The sequence below is a fragment of the Lepus europaeus genome, chromosome 15, assembly GCF_033115175.1.
Source record: "Lepus europaeus isolate LE1 chromosome 15, mLepTim1.pri, whole genome shotgun sequence".
Lineage (NCBI taxonomy): Eukaryota > Metazoa > Chordata > Mammalia > Lagomorpha > Leporidae > Lepus > Lepus europaeus.
The window spans coordinates 33,667,741-33,691,498 of record NC_084841.1 but is presented as its reverse complement, the minus strand read 5'-3'; the positions used below and the strand labels follow the sequence as shown (position 1 = coordinate 33,691,498).

General features: G+C 38.5%; 1 protein-coding gene and 1 pseudogene across 1 annotated transcript in view; both read left to right on the top strand.

Annotated features, from left to right (window-relative positions):
* PLCXD3 (phosphatidylinositol specific phospholipase C X domain containing 3) overlaps positions 1–23,758 on the top strand; it is a 201,225-nt gene that overhangs the window by 137,935 nt on the left and 39,532 nt on the right. The gene's annotated exons all lie outside the window — the stretch shown is intronic.
* LOC133774687 (T-complex protein 1 subunit delta-like) lies at positions 4,871–8,440 on the top strand (annotated as a pseudogene).

Here is a 23,758-nt window from a genome sequence, read left to right as displayed (position 1 = left end):
GCAAGCAGTAGAAAGTGAAGTAAAATATGTATATTTAAAACATAACTCAAATACTTTATAAGTATTGTATTATAAAAATATGACTGACATCGATAAGCCATGTTAATGTCTGTATGACTTCTAGGGTGTTGGTTTCTAACTTTAACATTCTTCGTTGTAAGATGAAGAGATTGGAATTGGAGTTGGAAATAATATTTTGAATGACTATAATAGATGTTTTTATGATCTCATTTTCATCCCCCTAACAACTGGGTGGTGCAGATATTTTCATCTTCATTTTACATATGGAAAAATTAGGCCTAGAAAAATAAGCCAGCACTTCCAACCTCACTAGCTTCTACAGCACAGCTGGGATTCAAACATTTGTCTGATTTCAGAGTCTGCGCTTCATTTCTTTACCCCATTCATCACTCCGAACCTTGACTTCTCTTTGATGAAGATCTGAGTTTATATGATGTTTTTCACTAGTGTCCCAAAGCCATGATATTAAAAATCACATATTTGCTAACAATTGCAAAATGAAAGAGAAAATGGCTATATCCACTCCCAAATGCAAGGATTTTTAAACGAAAAACAACTTTAAGTCCTGACAGATGAGCAGATTCCACAACATGTGAAAATGGCTTCCAAGGAGTGTCAATGATTCTTACCCAGAATATTTCTAACTCCCAAAGCTTCAGGAATAGAAGAAAAGACAATCTAATTTTCAGATTCTCATCTTTGACCAGTATATTTTATAAAATATTAACATAAAAATAAGTGTAATAATATGATGGTTTGCTCACAAAGCAGTCACCTCTATCCATAGTTTTTAACTTTCATCTGCAAGAACCTTGATAATTCAGGAGTTTGTATATTAAAATTTTAGTAATTATTAATCTTAACTGTATTGGTGCTTTACCACATAGATCTTAAAAACCTGATATAGAGCTACAGATTAACTGATAGTCTTGAGATGTAGCTTCTAACAGAGAGTGACAAGGTAGTCTATTTAATCATTTCTTCATCTTATCCTCCATTCTGTTAGTAAATGAGGTAAGTCTTCTCTTGTTCATTTCATTATGCCCTTCATTCATGTATTGAGCATGCTTTAAGTAACCCAAGCATTCACTCTGGACACACAGAGCTAGGTTCATCCTGACTCAACCAGGGTTATGGTGAAGCACAAAGTAATAAAAGTGTGTAGTCCTATGACTGGCACATTGTGAGTGATTAGTAAATATTGACTTTCCTTGTTTTTACTAACAGCACACTAATAGCACATTTTTGTTAGAACACTAAATGATACACTGTTAAATTAAAACAGTAAGTAATAACCTTCAAGAACTTAATTTCCTAGAAAATGATTTCATTATTCAAATAATTAAGTTTACTTAATCCAGCTTATTATGATGATTGAATGTTTTCAACAGATGTGGGCATATGTAACAATTCCATGTACTAATTGTCAGATGTTGCATGGCCTTTAAATCAGACATCTTGTTATTTTTGTTGTTGTTTTTAAAGATTTGGATAGCCCATGTGGATTCAGGGGCCCAGGCACTTTGCGCTATCTTCTGATGCTTTCCCAAGTGCATTAGCAGGGAGCTGGACAGGAAATGGAGCAGCTAGGACTCAAACCAGTACCCATATGGGATGCCGGGTGGCAGCTTAACCTGCTAAACTACAATATCTGCCCTGAGTTTTGTTTTCCCCATCAATATTACAGATTGCTATTGTGTTGATCATTATTTTTTATTGTGTTAGAATTGTTTTTAGAACTAAAATCTGTTACAGTGGTTCTGTACTTCAGAATTACCAGTGAGAGCTTACAATCTATACATGCTTAGTCTGCCTCTCTGGAGATTCTGCAGTGGGCCTCCATCCCAATGTCATTTTGGCGCTGAGTCAGGTTTAACAACTGACTGACCATGTCATAAGCTCCTTGAAGACAAGGAACACCACTGCTTTGGTTTTGTGTCCTATAAAAAATAACTATTATTTTGAGTAGCTTGGAAGATCGTGGAAGTGAACAAGAGAAATTGAGATATATTCCACACAGAACCCAAGTCTTGGCTGTTTTAAGAAATGGAAAATAATATTCAATAAATGCATTATTGGCCAGCGCTAGCTTAGATAAACACCATAACAAGTTTTTAATTGATAACTTTTTTTTCTAAAATTCAATCTCTGATATTTTTCTGATGGTTACTTTCTTTTATTCCAATGAGAAAAGACTAACCACAGTTAACAGCTTAAATACCTCTCCTACAGGGAGCTGCTGACAGCTTAGGCTACATGGATAATGTTGACAAGGTACTGTTCTGGGAAAGACATATTGTGCCATTAATCATATTTCCATTATATAAATACTTCAACCAACTCAGCAGATTCTGTTGTAAGTGAGCATTTGTCTATCTCAAAGTTGGGTCAAGCGTATCTGCGTACACGTGGTTGTTGAAGTAAAAGTGAAGATGGTTCATTAGGTTGCTTCTGGGATCTGTGTCTCCATTGGTGACAAAGATTTGGTGCTACTGGGATAATTACACAGCTAATCCAGCAACTAATGGTGAGCCCCTGGGATGTGTGAGTTCAGACCCCCTGCAGTGCTTCCTGCCTGCCACGTCGCTGGCAATAGTAACACGCATCCATCCAGAAGGCATGACCTAGTGAGTCTTCCCACATCGGTACCATGAGCAAAGACATGAGAATGGAGAAATATTTCTTAAGACTGGGGATCACTTCCTCAGGAGATTTCAGTTTGGGTTCATAGTATGTGTTCAGGGAAACATTAATGGCAGAAGGGTTTGTTCAGACATGATACTGTGCAAATTGGATTAAATTGAGAGCCCATTTTCATTTTAATGAACAGGGATCCACACAGTTTGTGAATTAGTGGTATCTCCAAAACTAAGAAGCTTAGCATTTGTCTTTATTAAGGAACAAATAGAACAAGTAAAAATTTCAGCTAATAATAGCCTCTGACATCTGAGAGTGCGTACACTCTTAGATCTGCATGCATGAAATGATTTGCCCATAGCCACCTTGCTAATTTTCATTTCTATAATCAAATCCAATGATTTCTACATTGGCTTGAAGCTATCTCTTAATAGTAATAATCACCATTGTAGTGAATTCTTTGAGGACATTAATGTGCTCAAGTTTTCTGTTTGTTTGGAGAAGTGATTGAGTAGCAAAGATAAATGGCCTGGTTGTGCAAACAGCCATTTTATATAAGTTAAAATTGAAGCCAAAGGAAGCTATTCCACATCCAAAGAAAAAATATGTATTAGTAAGAAAATAAATAATATTAATTTTGTGGTGAATAGAAGCTTTTTTTTTTTTCCTACTAGTGTACTCACCTGTCCCTGACTTCACTCTGACCAAAACTTCCCTGTGCACTCTCCATGGAACCAGAATTGTCATATGTGAAACTTACCTTATAAGCAGGACATTTTGAAGGGGAGGAATACATCATTCGGTGAATGAAAACAATGTGAAGATGTTCGTTTCTTTTAAATGTAGTCAGTGTCAACTCGATTAAAGAAAACCCCCTAGACTGGGCCCTCCAGCTCAAGCAGCAGCAGGAAAAGGTTTGGATAGAAAGAAGTGTAAATGGATGTTGATAGTCCATGGCAGAATGAGTTAAAAAATGGTGAGGTTTCGAGTTGAAGCTGCAGTGTGGAGGATAGAGTATATACAGATTATAATGTTGTTTCAGATGAATGCCTTAGTTACTTGAAAAGATAATCATGCAAGCCGAATCCTGTTCTAGAGAGCGTCATCTACATTCTTGATGGAAAAGTGTTGTTTCAGGTGCCATGTGGTTCTTTGTAGCTCTGGGAAATTTAAAGTGTCCCCTTCATAAACAAAAAAATCATTTGCATAACGTAATCCAGAACGTGGGCTGAAGAGCTGTGATACATAGAACTCCATGGTGATCGCTATCTGATAGGTCTGAGAGTCAGCCTGTTTCTACACTCTTGGTAGACTGAATCCTGGTGTGAGTCCAGTGTTAGGGAAAAGAATGGAAGGTGGCACAGTGAGCTTCTTAATGTACACGGTGGAGGTATCAGAAGTGTTTTGTTTTAGTCATAGGAACTGCTTGTATCTGGAGGTAATAGAACAGAGTGCATTCAGAAAACTGTAAGTAGCTTCATAGACTGAAACACAGCATATAGGATTACAGCAACAGATTGGTCTAGAGAAAGAAAAGGTGCATATTAAATCCTTTTATTTCATGCTAAGAAATTTGAGGATTTTTCTGAGAAGAGTGGGAGCTAATTGAGGGATTTTTACATAGAAAAGTTATATGATCAGGTTTGGGTTTGGACACACCATTCTCTATATTGTGGAGGGAATGGCTTCCAGTGAGACATTACTACAGGGAGGGACTGTAGAGCTGTTACCAGATCAAATTCTCAATGCACTTCATCTTTCTTTACTGCCCAGACTTTAGGTACATCATAGTCAGTGTGTATTTGTCTCTGGATGAGGCTGTGGTTATAAGTTAGGTACCATATGACAATGGAGTGAACTAAGGTGTGGCAGTAGGGATTAGAAGAAATGGAAAGAAATTCCAAGCTTGTGAGTGAGGTAAAATGTATAGAGTTGGACAATTGACTTATTTTAGGAGGGTAAGAAAAGAAGAGTAGTCAAAAGAAGAACAGGTTTCTGAATTGGGGCTCTGAGGTCAGAAACACTGGACAAATGACAGGTTGAAGGTGGGACAAATGATAGGTTGCTTTAATTACATGGACCTTGAAAGGTTTGTAGGGCACTCAGGTCCTGATGATCACAAAGCATCCTTGTCCCCTAGGGTCTGGGAAAAAGTCTGGGCTACAAAACTCATTTAGGAGGTTGTCATTGTATAGGTGGGAATTAAAGCTACATGAATAATGAGATGATTGGGAGAGGAAATGAGAATCCAAAAGAAGTAGACAGAATGACAATCACCAACAGTGGGGGCTTGGGCAGGAGAAAATGGATTGCAGAAAACCTGGGGAAGGAACAAACACTGAGTAGTGAAAAGTACAAAAGGCTGGAAGAAATATGGTTTCTCAGAAGTGAAAGGAAGGTATTTCAAGAAAAAGCATATATTCCAGACACTGAAGGTATAAAGAGAAAAACAGGGCCTTTCCCTGAGGAAGTTCCAATTGTACTGAGGGAGGAGATAGTTAAGTAGATGATTCAAATCCATAAATATTCACAGTAGAGAAACAGAAATGCTAGAGCTCGGAGGGGAAATTGTCTCTACCAATCCCTCCCTCTACTCTTAAGTCCCCAGTTAGAATAAACTCAGAAGTGGAAGAATACTGAACATTTACTTAGCCAGTGAGTCATTTCATAATACAGCATAACTGTATTTTACCTTATGATGTATCTAATATCTGTCTCCCTTCAATAAAATTGAAGCTCCACAAGGGTGTAGGGTTTTGTCTCTTTTGCTCACTTTTGTATTCCCAATATTTAAAGCAATGTCTGGCATGCAGTAGATACTCAATGAATATTTGCTAATTAAAAAGCCAATCGTATTTCTGGACCAGGTGTGTACTGACCTCAGATCTGTCCTAAGAAAGCCTCCTGGCAGAAAACTCCCATTATGAATTCATTTTCCTGAGTTTATATATTTTTTTCCTCTTAAAAGCTGAGTGCTTAAAATATTATTTTTGATGGAATGTTCCATTGTGCAGTGCTTTAATTAAAAGTTCACTCTGTCATGAGAATTATTCAGCACCTTCAGTTCTTAACCATGATAAGCCTGTCTTCAAATATCATGAAAGAGTTTACATTTTTTTTTTTTTTGACAAGCAGAGTGGATAGTGAGAGAGAGAGACAGAGAGAAAGGTCTTCCTTTTTGCCGTTGGTTCACCCTCCAATGGCCGCTGCGGCTGGCACATCGCGCTGATCCTGGTCTCCCATGCAGGTACAGGGCCCAAGCACTTGGGCCATCCTCCACTGCCTTCCCGGGCCATAGCAGAGAGCTGGCCTGGAAGAGGGGCAACTGGGATAGAATCCAGCGCCCCAACCGGGACTAGAACCCAGTGTGCCAGCGCCGCAAGGCGGAGGATTAGCCTGTTAAGCCACGGCGCCGGCCACATATTTTTCTTACTATTTAAAATTGTCCCTAAGAGAATTCTTTAGATTCTGGGAAGTCCATCATATGAAGGCCCTTTCTTCAAATTCCAATAATTTTGAATGCTCTTAGAAAAATGATCTAACATTTAAAAAAATCATTTTTCCAAAGAAAACTTGCTTAAAAACCATTTGTTTCATTTTAAGTTCTCTGAACAAAGCATTTTTCAGCTGTCAAAAAAGGTTCAAATATATGTTTATTTTTTTACTTGAATAATTCAGACAGCTGAGTCTTAAAATCTTCAGGCTTTAGCAGAATTCAGAACAGAAAAAGTCATGTGTGATGGATTCCTACCTTTATTCCAACCAAGTACATTAAGAAAAACAAGCAGAGATTTAAGACTATGCTAATTGTCATTCATTCATTTGTCTAGCACTTGCTTTTGCTGGAATTTTCTATATGTCACCAATTGAGTTTTTTTTTTTTTTTAGAAATTTGTCTTATTTTTAACAGACACATAAATATAGTGTGAAGTCTCGTGATGTTTGGATACATGTATATATCATGTAATATTTAATTAGGGTAAGTGTATCTTAACTCCTCAAATATATATCATTTCTTTATGGTAAAAATATTGAAAATCCTATATTCTAGAGGTTTTCTTAGGGAAATACATAGTACATTAACATTATTTGTAGAATCCCTACTGTACTATTTCTACTATGTATCTCTGCTGCCAAAGTAGTTGCTGATGTTGTTAGAACAAGCCCTGAACTAAAGGAAATGGATAAAATTAGGATGCAAAAGATGATATGGCCATTACCAATGATGATGCCATCATCTTGCAACAAGTGCAACCATGATATCCAGCTAAGAAAATACTAATGGCCATATCCAAAGGAGTGGTCATCATTGCTGGCTGTCTCTTAGATTCCTGTATCAAGTGTCTTCAGAAAGGGATCCATCCAACCATCTTTAAGTCATTCTAGAAGGCTTTGGAAAAGGGAGTTGAAATCTTGACTGACATGTTTCACCCTATGGAACTGAGTGACAAAGAAACTTTGCTAAATAGTTTAACCAGTTGACTGAACCCAAAAGGGGTCTCTCAATATTCAAGTTTTCTTTTTCCATGAGCGTAAATGTGACACTCAAAGCATGTGGAAGAGATTGACTCAGCCACAGCTACTAATGTAAATCTTAGAAATATGGAAATGGTTAAGAAGCTTGATGGGACAATTGATGACTTAGTGGGTGGAAAGATTGGTTCTTTTTTTTATTTTTATTTTTTCTATTTTTTAATTTTTTAATTTTTTTTTAGACAGGCATAGTGGACAGTGAGAGAGAGAGACAGAGAGAAAGGTCTTCCTTTTCCATTGGTTCACCCCACAATGGCCGCTGTGGTCGGTGCACTGCACTGATCTGAAGCCAGGAGCCAGGTGCTTCTCCTGGTCTCCCACTGCCTTCCTGGGCCACAGCAGAGAGATGGACTGGAAGAGGAGCAACCGGGACAGAATCTGGCACCCCAACCAGGACTAGAACCTGGGGTTCCGGTGCCGCAGGTGGAGGATTAGCCTATTGAGCCGCGGCGCCGGCCTGAAAGATTGGTTCTTATCCCCAAAGAGCCAAAATAATTGAAAAGGCTAAAATTGGACTTCCTGAGTTTTATTTATCAGATCCCAAAACATGTGAATAATCAAACAGTTTGTGAAAACACTCAGACTGCTGCAAGAAGAGAAAGCTTATGTTTTAAATTTAGTGAAGCAAATTAAAACAGACATATTGTGTTTAAGCATTCCAGGTTATTATGCTGCCCACTGCATAGAAGCCCATAGGGGCACCAGTTTGATCTCAGCTGCTCCACTTCCAATCTAGCTCCCTGCTAATGAACTTGGAGAAAGCAGTGGAACATGACACCAAGTTCTTGGGCCCCTGTACCCATCCATCCATTTATGTGGGAGACCCAGAAGAAGCTCCTGCCTCTACCTGGCTTTGGCTATTGCAGTCATTTGGGCTTGCATGCACTGTCTGTCTCTCTCTCTCTCTCTCTCTCTCTCTCATTCTCATTCTACCTTTCAGGTAAATAAATGAATCTTTAAAAACAAAACAGGATATAATGTCCTTCTCTTGTAGAATTCTGTTCTAAGAGATGCTCTTAGTGATCTTTCATTACATTTTCTAAACACAATGAAGATTCTGGTAAATAAAAGGTTGAAAGAGAAGTCATTGTGTTCATTTGCAAGACCACTAGAATTGAGCCAGTTGCTCATATTGATCAGTTCCCTGATGACACACAAGATTCTGCTGAGCTAACCAAGCAACCTAAATGGTGCTGGCAAATTACAGGTTACACAAGCCCTGAAAAAAATTGTTGCAGTGTGGTTCTAACAAGCTATGTGTATCTGCTGTTCTGGGAAGAAGAGAGCTCTTACTGCAGGAGAACTGGCTCTAGAAATAGGGTTGACCCTACCATTAACTCAATACTCAAAACATAAGTGGTATGGGATCCTACTGGGTGGTGCAGATGCCACAGAAATCATTCCACCTACATTGGTTGAAAATGCTAGTCTGAATCCCATTTGTACTGTAATTGAACTGAGAAATCCCTAAGCCCCAGAAAAACTGCATGCATTATGTCTCAATGGATGGTTTTTCCAATACTTTAGAGGAACTGATTGTTCAACCTCTGTTAATTTCACTCAGTGCTCTGACCCTAGCAACTGAAACTGGAGCATCCTGAAAACTGTTGATATGGTGAGCATGCAATAATCTGGAGTATGCCGGCTGACTGGCACCATTGTGCGTCCCAGTACTGTAGCTACAATGGAAAAAGACAACCTGGTGTTCTTGTTTAGAAAAGGATTTCCTTTATGCATTCCTGGGCTTGACCTTCTGGTTAACATTTGCTTGAAGTTGCGTTAAACTAATATAATGAAAATACTAAATATTTGGTTTCTAAAGGCATATTATTTATTCCTCCCCAACATTGTATTATTTTTGCTATGTTGGAGAAACCTATATTTAAAGAAAGAGGAAAAAAAAGTTTTTACCTTTACATGTTGGCTTTTTTTGTTTAATTCTGAGTATTCTGAGTATTTTCCTCACTTTGTACTGTACATAGGCAATTATCCATTCCATTAATTTCAGGTTTTTTTTTTAAATTAGAAGTATTTAGAAGGAATAATGGCTTAAGATACTGTCACTGATGAGTGCCCATTGGCATAAAAAAACCAAAGATGAATATATGAATATATACTGTTTTCAAAGTTACTGACACAGATACAGGAAAAAATTAAAGCCTCCCTTTACTGTGTCATCCTAACCCCCTTCCCCAAGAATAACCACTGCTGTGTTCATTGAGATTACTCCTACAAATGAAAATGAATGCATAAAACTAGATAAATGAATATAGCTAAACAAAATATCATCTCATGGATTTCCAGCAAAACTTCAAAGTGATTTTTGATCAGAGATTAAAATGAACAGAAAATTTTGAGGAGAACCTAGGAAGAAGAATTAAAGTTAGAATACTGTATAAAAGTCACAGCAGGTGTGAAATAGGCAGATACTTACCTTCAAGATGTACAAAGTGTTTAATAGTTTTTTAACCTCAAGTCTTGTGGGGAATTGGCCACATGGAATAACTGGAAGTTGGAGAGATACCAGATGATTGGCCCCTTGCATGCTAGCTGTCTTTGAATCAATCAAGGAAACACAGTTCTTTATTTTACAATTTCAAATATGCATAAGCAAAAGGAGAACATATCTGTGGCTATTGTCTATACTGTGACCAATCTTATCACCAGCAGAATTCATTGATTAAAATTCTCAGGATCCTTGCTATTGTTGGTAATGGGACACATTGACTATGTTCATATAAATTGATGGTACAGTAGATAAGGTAACAATGTCATAGTTGTGAAATTTAATGTTCACGTTGCTACAACATTGCAATGATTTTTCTCCTTTTTAAAAAATGTCCCCTCATATAAGTAAATTATATATTTGCCTCATATTTCAAACCAGAAAAGTAAAGCATTAGCATTATGTTATGTGAATTACAGCTACATATTAAGACTAAACTCTTTTAGGTCTTTTTTTTTTTGTTGTTGGTCCTTAAAGTGCAACAGGGAGTAGTATTATGTTTAGCATCACTTATTTGGTGAAAGGACAAATAAGCAATCCACTACTCTGAGCCAGTGAGAAACATGGAATTTGAGGACTGGAATCAATCTTAATCTTTTTTTCCTTATAGTAACTCCATTTTAAAGATATAAAATTGAGAGCCACAAGCCAAAGAGCAATTTAGCAGGGTCAGACCTAAAATTAAGACCTCTGGGCTCCAAGTCCAGTAGCTTTTCCCACTATGAGTCTCTCATGGCTGAGATACATTGAACAGTCATTGTTATGCCACAAGTCCACAATGGGATGAGAGCTTCACATCCCTTGAATGCAGTGAAGCCCAGCATGTGCGCAGGCTCTGTGCTGGGCCTGGGAATATAATGATTGATAAAAGGAAGCAGGAGCCCTACTAGCCTGCAGCTCAGGTTCTAAGGGGACACACATCAGTGTGGTGTGAGGAAAGTCACACTGATGTGAAATAATAAACTGTGGTAAGTGGGAAAGGTTTATGATCAATGAAAAGAGATAAGGAGTCCTGATTTTTGTTTTCTTAAAAATCCAACAGACTGGCGCCATGGCTCACTAGGCTAATTCGCCGCCTGCGGCGCCAGCACTCCAGGTTCTAGCCCCTGTTGGGGCGCTGGTTCTGTCCCGGTTGCTCCTCTTCCAGTCCAGCTCTCTGCTGTGGCCCAGGAAGGCAGTGAAGGATCCAAAAAAGAATTTAACAAAGAGATTTTAGTTTTTTTTCATGCAATGTATTTAGCAGACTTTAAGAGGTAATTTTCCAGAAAAAAATGTAATATTGTCTGTAATTGCTCTACTTCACAGAACTTTGGGAAATTTTCTCACACTGTTAAAAGGAGGATACCTGGGAAAATATTCTTGACCTTGTCTTTGAACAGAATTGCACCTGAGTTTTCTGATACCCCTTACTGCATTCCTTTAAGCATGATTTAAGAATGATGAAAATTGTTTATAAATACCCAATTTTTCCATGCCTTGGAAGAGTTTTTCTAATGGAGAACACCTAAGCTCTAAAAAGAAAATTTATAGTAACCTCTATATGATGGAAATAGGACCTAATATCTCTAGATTTTTTTCCTCTAATCACAAAGCTTCAGATGAAGAGAGAGGGAAAAGTTGGAGAAAAGGACCAAGTTAAGAGATTTTGAAAGAGCAGTAGTCAGTCAGGTGGTGGGAACTGCAGCGAACAGAGCTCACCCAGTTCCTTCTCTGTGAGTTCTGCTAAAGATTTGGATGAAATAAAATATGCTTCCTTCATTTTCATGGGGTAAACAAAGATGAACAATTAAAAGAATGAAAGAGCTGAGCTTTTGAAGAGAGAAGAGCAAAGGAGAATCTAAGGGAGGCTTAAGGGCATTTCAAGCTCAGTCATTTCTAGGACTCTCACTGTGGAAATGATCTTGAGTATTTTAAAGCAAAGGTACCTAATCAGCATGTTGCAAAACTACACTGAGCTGCCAAATTCTGATCAATGGGTAGAATTTACTTAGGCTTTGTTTAGAAAATAAAGAAAACAGACTATTTTTGGTGTTCACTATTAATTTATATGAATATGAGAAGACAGAGCAGATAATCCAGACAACAATGAATTGGTTTTCCACACTTCTTGGTAACTTGAAACTAAAGATATTTTTTGGAATGCCTTAAAATCTTGAGCATGAGGATTTGTGCACAGATTTTGCCATCTAATAACACAGGCAGTGGGAGATATGACTGGTGTCACCATGGACTTCAGCCACTGTAGAGTCATCGAACAGAGATGTTCGCTCAGCTGGCTAGGTTAAACCAGTGTGACAAAATGTTACAGACTGCTAACACAAATACCCCTGCATGTTCCCTGGGCTATTGCAGAACTTAGCCCTGAGATTTATGGGGACAGTCAGGCAGTGAACAGAGTAACTACAGTGACAAAAATGGAGCGAAGAACTAATGCTCTATAATGGCAGGATGATTTCCAGACGCTGTGATACCTGTGATTGTGCAGTAACAATTGCTGATTCACTTAGTGCTTTCTACAACTGTAACTTAGTTTTACCTAATACATAAATATATACATATCAATGTTTTTATGTGTCAAGTGATATCTTGATACATGTATGCATTGTGTAATGTTCATGTCAGGTCAAATATATCTCCTCAAATTTTTTATCAGTTGGTGAGAACATTAAAAAATTCTCTCTTCTAGCTTACAAAAAGATAACATAGTTGTTATCTATTGTACTATGCAATAAAACCCCAGACTGCTTTTCTCCTGTTTAACTTAGAATTCATTAATCAACATTTCCCCATCCCTTCCTCCCTTCGATTCTCCCCAGTCTCTAGTAACCACAATTCTTTTTTTTTAAAAAGATTTATTATTTAATTTGAAAGGCAAAGTAAGACAGAGAGAGAGAGAGAGAGAGAGAGAGAGAGAGATCATTCATCTACTGATTTATTCCCACAACAGCACAATCTGGGCCAGGCTGAAGCCAGGAGCCAGGAACTTTATATTATTCTCCCATATGAGTGGCAGGGGCCATAGAATATGGGTTATCTTTGCTACCTTCCCGGGCACATTAGCAGGAATCTGGGTCAGAAGTGGAGTAGCCACTGCACCAAAACCTGGCCCTACCACCATTCTACTCTTATCTTCTATAAAATCAAATTTTTTAGATTCCTCTTTTGAGTGAGATCATGCAGCACTTTTCTTCCTATGCCTGGATTATTTTTCACTTAATGTAGTGATCTCCAATTTCATACATGCTATTGCAAATGAAAGGATTTTATCATTTTTTATGTTGGCATACTATTCTATAGTGTATATGTAATTTGGTGCTTTTTTGGAGTCTTTAAACTTCCTCAAGTATGCATCAAAAATTGTATTTCTGAGGTATTGTTGAAATTTCCAAAGTACAAGAATTACTGCTTGAAACTCTTGGACCATTTCATGTGGGACAAGTGTGGGATGCTCTTGAAAACCCTTGCCTCTAATGCCATGCGCTGTAGGAAACAGGCTATGCTCTGGTTGCAACAGTTAAAGGAATGTTACTTTCTCAAGGTAATATCCTTGCAACACAATCGGTGGCAGAACTTAGTATATCAAGGACTCACTTGACTGTCTCCAAATTTGAGAAAAGTTATTCACCTGAAAGTAATAATCTCCATAGGTGATGTTTGATTAAAATGGCATTTTTCATCTAGATATAACATCATGCACTTTTGACTACTTCTTGGTTATTAAAGTCAAACTTGGCACCTTGGCAGCCTCTAATAAACCCAACCATTTAAAAATATATGTAGATCTTGTTTTGGAAACTCACAAGACCAATTTTCTGACCAGTTAAACAGTTACCAGATAGAACTAGGGATCTTTACCTTGCAAAAGCAAAATTGGTAACATACTTGGAATCTATCTGGTGCTTACCAACAGTCATTATCTGTTGATGGAAATTGCCAATAAACCACAGAAAAGATGAGTAAATCACACTACCATCACAGAGAACTTTAGAATTACATGTTTTAGATCTAGCAACTGGCTAATTGGAGGAAAAACTTGAATGATGTATTATTATTATTTGCCCCTGTTTTCACTACTCTTGGCATACTCTCCAGAGCTCAGTATTTGTAAACTTTGTCTGAAAGAGTTCACTTGTTCTCATTTCCAGGCAGTTTCTGAGTCTTCACTGCCAAGCATTCATGGATCAACTGCAGGTCTTGATCTCTCCCTCTGCCTTTTGAATTAATGAGCATGGAATTTCGAGGTTGCCAAGCAGCTAACATATTTGACACCACATCTGGCACAATGCTCTTGGGATCTAAAACATAACAAACCCCCAAATCTCAGTAATTTCTTCTATTTGTAAATCATCACTCCATACGATAGTGATAGAATTTCTGAAAAATTGTGTTTTCAGATTTGGAAGCCCTTTGGTCATTATGATTGCAAAAATGATTTTGTCTTATTAACTGTTGAAACTAGAGTCCTACATATTGATATTATAAAAAATTACCAGGAATTGTTGGATTTTTTTTTTCTGGTTTCCCACACCAACACAAAGTCCTATTGTTATTCTTGTGACAATTATATATAAAGATAGAAAATAAAAGATCCTGACAAGAATTCTCAGATATCTTGTGATTACATCTTCTTATCATCCTACCTTTGCCTATTTAGTAACTCATCTGTATTTGAACATGTGGTACATTGGGGTTCATTTGGAACCTATAGTAGGTCATATTGTCACATAAGAAATCATTCCTTGATCTTTAAAATAGCATCCACAGCAGCTGCTTCCCTAACTTTTTTAGGAAGTGGGACTATACTATGAATTTACTAAACAAAGTAAGAAAGACTTCACTATTGAGAATCTCGTGAAATGTTCTGTAGTCATTTGGGAAGAATATGTGTTTCTCTAGATACCTACTAGAGCCTCCAGAGAACATCTGTAAAAAACCTCCTCAGTTTCTACTGAGTGTTTTGAAGGAACACAAAGTAGTATTGGTAAGACTGTCCATTGTCCCCAAAAGAGTCATGTTTGTAACTGGGATTCTTAATGTTTGTTACTACCAGGAGAAGTAGAGAAATGAGAAAGGGTGATAAGGCTGGTTGACTTTGCTTTTTTTCATGGTCCACTACCTGGTTTTGTGTTGTCTTGTTTTTTTCTTCTGCCCAACTTTTTCTTTCATACCTATTGGGTGACTTATTTTTTGATCTAGTGTTGAGTAGGGAATAATCGGGCCAATTCCAACTGAGGGTGAAAGTGCTAAAGAGAAATGAAGTGAAGCTAAAGGCCATGATGCGTTTGGTCTGCCATGTCGTCTACTAGTATCTGTGGTAATCAGGAATATAGGATAGTAACTACCAGGTATAGATTCTATACTTCCCACATGGACATCTACCCAACGATGCCAGGCTCTCCATATGCAGGACCACAAAGTCCAGGGAGAAAGACTGACCTCGTACAGATTGTTGCAGTGAAGTGTCATTAACAAGTGATGGGTGTACCAAGGTGCTGAGATGCTGTGAAAGTTTAAAGAAGACATAAATTATTTTGCTCTGAGAGATAAGCTGGTAAAGACCTAAGAAACTGATCTAATGATATTTGGAGAAATCCAGCTGTACTGAATTGGAACCTTTGCCCGTAGTGCTCCAGAGACCATTTTAACACATGAAGCATTTTTTTCCAAGGCCCCTTTTTGTGCTAAAACATCTCTTCAAAATTTTGATTTGGAAAGTTCTGAAATATCTATTTATTAAAATGATGATATACCTCTAAGCTGGAACATCTAAAATCCCAAACACTGTCAGTATCAAATGTTCCATCAAATGTGGTACAACAGAAATTCCCATTCATTCCTGTTGTGAATGCAAAATAGTATAATTATTTTGAAGCATGGTTCAACAGGTTCTTAATTGATTAAGCTGGGCTTACCATATGATCTGGCAATGACACTCTATAGTGTTAACTAAGATGAATTGAAAGTCTACACAAGGCCGGCGCTGTGGCTCAATAGGTTCTAGTCCCGGTCGGGGTGCCGGATTCTGTCCCAGTTGCCCCTCTTCCAGGCCAGCTCTCTGCTGTGGCCTGGGAAGACAGTGGAGGATGGCCCAAGTGCTTGGGCTCTGCACCCCATGGGAGACCAGGAAAAGCACCTGGCTCCTGCCTTCGGATCAGCGCGGTGCGCCGGCCGCAGTGGCCATTGGGGGGTGAACCAACGGCAAAGGAAGACATTTCTCTCTGTCTCACTGTCCACTCTGCCTGTCAAAAATTTAAAAAATCTACACAAAAAAATCTGCACATGGATGTTTATAGCAACTTTATTCATAATTGCCAAAACTTAGAAATAACAAACATGAAGCAACCAAGATATCCATGAGTAGCTGAATGGACAAACTGATATATATCCATATAATGGAATATAAATAATCCAAAAAAGGCATGGAAGAAACTTAAATGCAGTTGATTATGTGAAAGCTGTATAGTACATAACTCCAACTATTTGGTGTTCTGAAAAACACAGAGACAACTGGGTATGGTTGTACAACAATGTGAATGTACTTAATACCACTGTAGTGTATACTTAAAATGATAATTTTCATATTATGTGTATTTTATCACCACACACACATACATAAATAAACATACATACATACTCAAAAAAAACTACAGAAACGGTTAAAAAATAGTGGTTGCCTAGGCTTGAGGTTAGGGAGGGATGACTAGGTAGAATATAGAGCATTTTTAGGACAGTGAGACTACGATTCTAAAATAGTAGATTTCTGTATTTGCTAAATCCCATTGAACTGTATAACACAAATACTAATGTAAGCTATCAACTCCAGCTAATAATCTGTCACTACTGATTTATCAAATGTACTGCACTAACATAATATGATTAAACTGTGTGTGTCTTGGGCAGGAGGAGAGTGTCAGTACTTTCTGTGTAATATTTCTATAAATTAAAAACTGCTCTAAAACTAAAGTTTATGTGAGCAAAGGCAAATGATTAAAGAGCAAAAGTTAAATATAGAGTTGGCCACAAACTAAAGGCAGAAAGTCTGTATGTTAGTATCTTTTGTCAACCTGAATTTTTCTATATGCACATACACACACACAGCCGGCGCTGCAGCTCACTAGGCTAATCCTCCGCCTTGCGGCGCCGGCACACCGGGTTCTAGTCCCGGTCAGGGCACCGATCCTGTCCCGGTTGCCCCTCTTCCAGGCCAGCTCTCTGCTGTGGCCAGGGAGTGCAGTGGAGGATGGCCCAAGTGCTTGGGCCCTGCATCCCATGGGAGACCAGGAGAAGCACCTGGCTCCTGCCATCGGATCAGCGCGGTGCGCCGGCCGCAGCGCACCTACCGCGTCGGCCATTGGAGGGTGAACCAATGGCAAAAAGGAAGACCTTTCTCTCTGTCTCTCTCTCACTGTCCACTCTGCCTGTCAAAAATAATAAAAAAAAAAAATACACACACACAAACACACACTCTAAACACTTGAAATCAAGGATGAAGCACACGAATGAGGAAAAAATTACTAGGATATTTGGCTGTATGCATCACCTATTTTTTTTTCTTCAACAGTGGCTTGAGCTGAATGATGGATTATATTCAGAAAGCAAGTGTTAACTGATGGATATTCTCATTCTTCCTGCTCTCTTATTTTTTTAATTTCTAGCTTGTTTTTCCAGTAGTGCTTCAGAGTAGATGATATTCGATAAACCAGACCCAGAGTGATATAGATGAGAGGGATGCCCTCTGGATAGGATTTTAGCATAATGGGTTCCAATTTCATCCCTGCCACTGAGTGAAAACAACGAAGAGGCAAAGTAGTCACCCTCTCATGATCAGTGTCTATGTCTGGCCAGTAAGAGGGTTGGAGTGGATGTTGTATGTACTCCATTCTTCCTCTCAAGTCCCTTTTCTCCTTTTTTTATTTTATATTTATTTATTTTATATTTAGACAAAAAAATATAGATACTGTTAAGGAGAGGCCAATGTCTGCCGAGATCATTTCATTTTGAATAAACAAGTACTGTTGACTTACCTTATCATTTACTATTGGACTTTTAAAATGAAGATACCCAGGGGCTGCCATTGTGATGAAGCAGTCTAAGCTGCCGCTTGAAACACCAGCATCCCATATCAGAGTGTCAGTTCAAGTCCTGGCTATGCTTCTTCTGATCCAGCTTCCTGCTAATGTCCATAGGAAAGCAACAGAAGATGACCTGCATACATGGGCCCCTACCACCAATGATGGAGACCTGGGTGGAGTTCTGGGCTCCTGGTTTCAGCCTGGCCCAGCCCCAGATAGGGAACAAACGAACTGCAGATGAAAATGCCCTTGTTTCTCTTTCCCTCTCTCCCACTCCCTCTCCCCCTCTCTCCTCCTCTCCCTTCCCCTCCTTCTCTGTATTATTCTTTCAAATAAATAATCAAATCTTTAATTTAAAAAAAAAATCAAAAATTCTCAAATCACTTTCTAGCTACTTTTACTTGCTCAAAGTCATCCTAGTATATACTCGTACAGAACTATCTGTCTCCCTTCTGTATTTCTTACTACAGTTTGTGCTTATTCACTTTGTGATTACTTACTAATGCCTGCATGTGTGCTCATACACACATACACCATGAGTTATGTGAGGCCAGGGAATAGTGTGGTTTTATTTACCATTAACTCTTGAATGCCTAGTACCCAGATGTGAGCAAAACATATATATTGAATTAATGAACGAATCAAATATATTAATGTAATGCAACACATTTAATTTTAATCACATGACATTAAAGAGATTTTTTTTAAGATTTATTTATTTTGAAAGTCAGTTATAGAAAGAGAGGGAGAGAAAAGAGTTTTTGTTTTTTTTTTTTGTTTTTTTTTTTTTTTTGCCAGGCCGAGTTAGACAGTGAGAGAGACAGACAGAGAGAGAGTTATAGACAGTGAGAGAGTGACAGAGAGAAAGGTCTTCCTTCCATTGGTTCATTCCCCTAGTGGCTGCTACGGCCGGAGCTGTGCCAATCCGAAGCCAGGAGCTGGGTACTTCCAGTCTCCTATGCAGGTGCAGGGACCCAAGCACTTGGGCCATCCTCCACTGCCCTCCCGGCCACAGCAGAGAGCTGGACTGGAAGAGGAGCAACCGGGACTAGAACCTGGGGTGCTGGCACCGAAGGCAGAGGATTAGCCAGGTGAGCCACGGCACTGGCCCCAAGATTTTTTTTTATAAGATTTATGTATTTATTTGAAAGAGTTACATAGAGAGGGAAGGAGAGGCAGAGAGAGAGAGAGAGGTTTCCATCTGCTGGTTCACTCCCCAGTTGGCCACAATGGCTGTAGCTGTGCCGATCTGCAGCCAGGAACCAGGAGCATCTTCTGGGTCTCCCACGTGGGTGTAGGGTCCCGAGCACTTGGGCCATCTTGCACTGCTTTCTTTTTTTTTTTTTTTTTTCCTTTTTTAAAATTTTTTATTTTATTTATTTATTTATTTATTTATTTATTTATTTATTTATTTATTTTTGACAGGCAGAGTGAACAGTGAGAGAGAGAGAGAGAGAGAGAAAGGTCTTCCTTTGCCGTTAGTTCACCCTCTAATGGCCGCCGCGGCCGGCGCGCTGTGGCCGGCGCACCACGCTGATCTGAAGGCAGGAGCCAGGTGCTTCTCCTGGTCTCCCATGGGGTGCAGGGCCCAAGCATTTGGGCCATCCTCCACTGCACTCCCGGGCCATAGCAGAGAGCTGGCCTGGAAGAGGAGCAACCGGGACAGAATCCAGTGCCCCGACCGGGACTAGAACCCGGTGTGCCAGCGCCGCAAGGCAGAGGATTAGCCTGTTGAGCCACGGCGCCGGCTTGCACTGCTTTCTCAGACCAAAGCAGAGAGCTGGAACGGAAGCAGAGCAGCTTGGACTCAAACGGGCACCACATGGGATGCCAACATTGCAGGCAGTGGCTTTACCCGCTATGCCACAGTGCCAGTCCCATGAGAGGGGAGAGATTTTACATCTGCTAGTTCATTCCCCAAATGGCTGAAATGGCCAGGGTTGAGTCAGGCTAAAGCCAGGGCCAACAACTTCATTTGGGTCTCCCACATAGGACAGGAACCCAAGCAGTTGGACCATCCTCTGCTGCATTGTGATGCATCTTACCAGGGAGTTGGCTCAGAATTGGAGCAGTCGAGACTTGTACAAGTGACCGTCCAGGATGCTGGTGTTGTAGGCAGTGGCTTTTACCTGCTATGCTACAACACCAGTCCCCTAATAATTGATATTAATAATGCACCTTATATCACATGAATTAGGAAACGTTTTCTAAATGGTTGCATATTTAAGCAGCAAAATTTTCAACAGGAATTTAGTAATTTAACTTTTAGGAATCAATGGTAGTTTCTTGTATATAAATTATCTTATATTAATTGATGTGAGCCACAGGCATCAGGAATGATTTTCATGCCAAAAATAGTTTCTAGGCAAACCAATGCATTAGAATAGCAAGGGCAAATTATTGGAAACTATTGCAAACACAAGTCATAATAAAAATAATTATTTCCCTAAGTGACAAATGAATATTCATTTTTCATTCTAAAGTAAGCTATTTTTTCAGTTGATGATTTGATTATTTGGCAATCAAATTTTCATTTTGCTGTTGAATGAAAAAATAAGTGATGCTGTGAAAAATTAAAGTGAAAAATGTAAAAGTCCTTTCTAGCACTTGAATAAAGCTAAAGGTATCTGAAACATTAATTATTGAGCCTACTGTTTCTAAAATAAGTTGCTTTTCTGGATGGTTGACTGGGAGCTTAGTCTTTTGGTCAAATATGTCAATAAAATATTTGAAAGAATAATTTTTGTCTTCTATCCTGTGCTCATGGAAAGATTCTAAATGCCAGTTTAATTTTGCCATTTATGATGAATTTATTATTCATGTTTTAGAAGTCTATGTGAAATCATTCCTTTTAAACATGCCCATTAATTCAGAACATCAATTTAGAAAGATTATTTCTTCAGTTCAAAATAATGTTCTATGGGGAATAGAATGTCATAGATGCCATTTGAAACATAGAGCAAATAGAAGGTGATAAAATAAAAAGCAATATACTATTTAGTACTTACCTGAAATTGAAATAGATTCCTGGGGTGTAAAGATTTTTTTTTTCTTTTCAAATAAACAAATCATCCAATTCAGTTAAAACAAGTAAATAACATAATTCGTGGAAATGTACACTTTGTGTATAGCAAATGTAATGCTTGGATTTTAGGGGAAAATGTTTTAATAAGACTGTGACTATACATAGAACAATATTTTCATTAAGATCAGACAAATGTTAGAATTCATACTAACTGATGCCATTCTTTATTTTCTCCATGTTTAAGCATATTGGATTTTCATTGTGACTAAAAATGTTCTTGATCTAGACATTATATTACAGTTTTATATTATTTCAATCCAAACCTCAGGATGTAGACTCAAACTGATTTTAGTTATTTTTGTGACAGTATAATGTGAAGCAATCTGTTGGGGTTAGAAATTTTGACTTATTTTAGAAGTGAATTGATCATTTATTTTAGCTTTAAGGAAAGGTACTTACTTTAATATAAAGTAACTCAATTTTCTTTTTTTTCTTTTTTTTTTAACTTTTATTTAATGAATATAAATTTCCAGTGTACAGCTTATGGATTACAGTGGCTTCCCCCTCCCATAACTTCCCTCCCACCCACAACCCTCCCCTCTCCCGCTCCCTCTCCCCTTCCATTCACATCAAGATTCATTTGCAATTCTCTTTATATACAGAAGATCAATTTAGTATAAAGATTTCAACAGTTTGCACCCACATAGAAACACAAAGTGAAACATACTGTTTGAGAACTAGTTATAGCATTAAATCAAAATGTACAGCACATTATGGACAGAGATCCCACATGAGGAGCAAGTGCACAGTGACTCCTGTTGTAAACCCAACAAATTGACACTCTACTTTATGGTGCCAGTAACCACCCTAGGCTGTCGTCATGAGTTGCCAAGGCTATGGAAGCCTTCCAAGTTTGTCGACTCTGATCATATTTAGACAAGGTCATAAAAGACAGGGTGAGGATAGTAACCAATGATCCTAAGAGAGGCATTAACCAGGTCTGAACAATTATACAGCATTAAGTGGGGAAGAGGACCATCAGTACACACAGGTTGGGAGTAGAGCCATTGGTGGTAGAGTAGAGGTTATGATTACAAAGAAATGAGGCCCAAGTGCGCTAGACAGGGTCTAGAACAAAGGACAGAGTCATTATTAGAGGAGCTAAGAAAGGTGCTGTCTAAGCTACAATTAAGTTTTCTGATTTAGAGGCAAGTAGAACCTGATAGAAGGGGCTTGATAATAATCTGTTGGGCTTTAGGCCTTGTAAGTTAAGAGGCCCAGACCTATCTATCTCTTCACTTGGGGTATATCCTAAGGGAGGTGTGAACCTCCTAGGAGAAGGCATTCTGTTGACTTTCATTACTTGGCTGGCCTGGGAGGAGAGCTGGCCAGGTAAAGGCAGGTGGCATCTCTAACAGGAAATTTACAGTTCTGCCTTCAATGTTGCTGACCCTACTTGGCTGTCCCCTCAGCTGCAGTGGTCACTTTGGAAGTTGGGCTGAGTGAAGGGCTTTTCAGCTTAGAGCCAATAAGATCTGTGGCTCTGACCTGGGCATCCTTCGACTCCAGGGCAGGTCCATTTCCAGTGATCCAGCTCTTGGCAGAGCTGCCAGGGCTCTTCACAAGCTGATTTCTGCTGAAGCCCAGGCTTACCACATTGAAAGCCACTGCAGTGGACTGGCCTGTTGGGTCTCCTTGAGGGCAGATCATTGTACAGATCAGCCATTTATAGGCCTGCCACCCATTGCTTCTGATGCCTAGCTTTCTTTTCCTCCTGGTTTGTGTTAAAGCAGACCAGAGGATGCAAGTCAAGGGAGTGCCCGTATCCCATCTCTAATCTTCGGTGGCTTGAACTACAAGTCTATAGTCACAGGCATGTTCTGTAGTAGTTTTTCTAAGGTAGACAATGCCCATGAAGAAAATTATATTCTCACTTTAAAACTTTCTTTCCCTTTGGTCTGAAAGGGAGGGTTTTTTTCTACTTACTGTATACTTCACTGATGGCGAAGTAAATCTAGCTATGAGATTATTATTTAAGTTCTTATTTTGGCTATGCTATTACAGAAAAATGTTAGCCATCTCTTTTATATGGTCTAAAGATTAAATTGTGCGTCCTACAGATTCCTTCATAATAGAATTAGTTTCCTACCTTGAGAATAGAGAAATGAAAGAACAAGTTGGGCTTAGAATAGAGAAATGAGGGAGCAAGTCCTAGATCGCTTGCTGACAATAGCAATATCACATGAATACTTAGCAAACAGTTTCAACCATTAGATAACAACTTAAGAAAACATTTACCAGGAGGTCCAATGCCTTCTATAAATTTTAAGAATCATGTATTTGGAAACACCTCTTAAATATCTAACATGGTGTAGTTTGTTTAACCAGTAAACTTAAGCACAACCATATAAAATGATTTTAGTTTCTTTCTACTAACAAGTTTAAAACATATGATACAGAGATTCAGGTCACACGAATTAAAATGTATCTTTGATTAATTTTAGCAGCTTAAATTTATGGGCAATCTAATCATAAGCCAATTAAAATAAAACTCTTAATAAAATTTCCCCATGTGGACATATAATATGTACACACATATAACATAGCATAATAGACCAATATAGCAATTTTAATAATAGCTTTTAAAATCTTTAACTCTTTTTGTAGATTGCCAATTGATTTGAATTGCTTTTTGTTTTTAGTAACCTCAGTTAACCATACTTTCTCTCAGTTGGTACTGTCAATACATTATTGGCTTCATCTGTTTACAGAGCCATCCCAAAGTACTGACTACAATAGAAGTGGCTGCAAAAAGTCCATAGGAACCTATAGGAGGACAGCTAAACACAGAACCAACAAGGCTTTAGTTTTATGAGCAGCAAATCATATATAACTGTGGATGACAAAAGACTAAGTCGCCATGTTTAAAATTATAAACTCATCAACCAACAAGAGGCACTTGCT